Source organism: Penaeus monodon, chromosome 16 (genome assembly GCF_015228065.2).
Source record: "Penaeus monodon isolate SGIC_2016 chromosome 16, NSTDA_Pmon_1, whole genome shotgun sequence".
NCBI classification, from domain to species: Eukaryota; Metazoa; Arthropoda; class Malacostraca; order Decapoda; family Penaeidae; genus Penaeus; species Penaeus monodon.
Genome location: NC_051401.1, coordinates 33998021 through 34000520, shown reverse-complemented (window position 1 = coordinate 34000520; position 2500 = coordinate 33998021). Strand labels below are relative to the sequence as shown.

The window sequence follows — 2500 nt, the reverse complement described above, 5'->3', positions numbered from 1 at the left end:
GTGTGTGTGTGTGTGCATGGGAATGTCTGTGTGTGTGTCTATGTGTTTGTGTGAGTGTGAGTTTTTTCTTTGCTCGCAGTTCCATGAAACTAGGGATGATTTATATATATATATATATATATATATATATATATATATATATATATATATATATATATATATATATATATATATATATATATATATATATATATATGCAAACCGAGAGAACCGGTAGGCTCTCGTGGAGGTACCTCAACAACAAACCATGTTTATACACTAACCCAAATAAGGGAGAAAATAAATGGATACAGAAAGCCGCGGATGGCGTTTGTCGATTCCGTAAAACCTTTTGTAAACAATAAGTAGAGGAAGTTCATCGTTAGATATTGGGAGGTATATAGAGAAACCACTAAATCCCTGTTGTAACAAATGTAATGTAGACTTCGGCATTATTGACTCCGTCCTGTCTGCGCGAAGAATGTGAGGCGCAAGCTGTTGCCCATGCAACAAGGCGCGCGCGCGCGCGCGCGCGCGGTGTGTGTGTGTGTGTGTGTGTGTGTGTGTGTGTGTGTGTGTGTGTGTGTGTGTGTGTGTGTGTGGTAACACCGGCACTCTCCGTGGAAAGGAACTGGGGACCCTACAACGTACTCACTCCAAGATCACCACAACATGAAAACTACAATTAAGTATCATGCTGTGACCACGGCGGCTCAAACACAAACCTACCGTAAAAAAAAAAAAAAAAAAAAAAAAAAAAAAAAAAAAAAAAAAATATATATATATATATATATATATATATATATATATATATATATATATATATATATATATATATATATTTATTCATATGTGTGTGTGTGTGTGTGTGTGTGTGTGTGTGTGTGTGTGTGTGTGTGTGTGTGTGTGTGTGTGTGTGTTCTACAATATGCTTATAATACAGTTGCAAAATTATTTGTGATCTAAACCATATTTATGGATACACTTGTTATGATTACCAAATTTATCTTATATCTCATCATATATATCATTATTATCATCACCATTCAGCCCACTGATCATTCCGAATGATGATGATGATAGCGATGATTATATATATATATATATATATATATATATATATATATATATATATATACATATATACATATATATATTGTATATATATATAATTATGGGCCGCGGTGGCCGAGTGGTTACAGCATCGGACTCAAGACTGTCATGACGGCAATCTGAGTTCGAGGGTTCGAATCACCGGCTGGCGCGTTGATCCCTTGGGCAAGGAACTTCACTTCGATTGCCTACCTAGCCACTGGGTGGGCAAGTCAGCCCAAGTCAGTGCTGGTCCCAAGCCCGGATAAATAGAGAGAATGATTACCTAAAAAGGTAACACCGGCACTCTCCGTGGAAAGGAACTGAGGACCCTATCACGTACTCACTCCAATAGCATCACAAACATGAAAAATACAATTAAGTATCATGCTGTGACCACGGCGGCTCAAACATCATTGTTTTTGTCACCCATATGGTTATTATTATTGATACTAATGTTAATTATTCTTAACATTACTTTAATTATTAATCAACATAATCATGATTACAATTAATGTCTCTTTATTGTTTCTACGCAGCAACACTGATTATGGCGTTTAAGCAAGTGAGTTGAGTTCTACGCTATAAAAGAAACAAATTTTTAGTTGTGAAATAGCTATAATTTAAAGATGGAAATAAAATATTACCACGCTAATGATCAAATGATTATCACGCAAATTGGATATTTGTATTTGGAAGTTATAGACTAAACTATTAGACAGAATATAGCAACTTGTTTTTAAAACATCATCCATTATGTAATATATCTCGAAGATCTGTCTGCAAATCCTTTAGCTTAAACAATCAAAAGTATTGCATAATATATTGTGCAGCCCCTTTTAATTAATGATGATTATTTTGTTGTAAGCACCATCATCATCAAAAAAAAAAAAAAAAAAAAAAAAAAAAAATCATAAATATTATTATCATTATCATGACAATAATAATTATTATTATTATCATTACCATTATTAACATCAATAGTATTAGTGGTATAAGTAATAGTAGTTTTAGTACGCACACACTCACAAGCGTGGGAAAACACAACACAAAAAGACACGCACATACAAACTCTCGTAGAAAGACATGCACAAACACATATACAAACACACACGCAACAGAGCCGCTATCACAAACATACAACAGACAGGCATTATACAGATCTTTTCTTTACCGCTGTGCAAAGCCAGTTACTCCCGTGCATTCTTCCCTCTTCCCCCATTAAAGCCAAATATTAATGTCTTCACTGAAAGAATATACTGCGGTGTCACATGTGTAATCTGAATTTGACTTAACTGTATCATAAGCATCAAAATACTTGATAGCAAAAGCTTGTATACTTCGCAAAGAGAGTTTCTACAAGGTCGAGCGGGAATATACAGTATATATATATATATATATATATATATATATATATATATATATATAT

At 33.8% G+C, this 2500-nt stretch overlaps 1 protein-coding gene and 1 long non-coding RNA gene across 2 annotated transcripts in view; one reads left to right on the top strand and one right to left on the bottom strand.

The window, feature by feature from the left end:
• LOC119582718 (carbohydrate sulfotransferase 4-like) overlaps positions 1 to 2500 on the bottom strand; it is a 25807-nt gene that overhangs the window by 4731 nt on the left and 18576 nt on the right. The gene's annotated exons all lie outside the window — the stretch shown is intronic.
• LOC119582719 overlaps positions 1 to 2500 on the top strand; it is a 10331-nt gene that overhangs the window by 5298 nt on the left and 2533 nt on the right. The window lies entirely within an intron of this gene.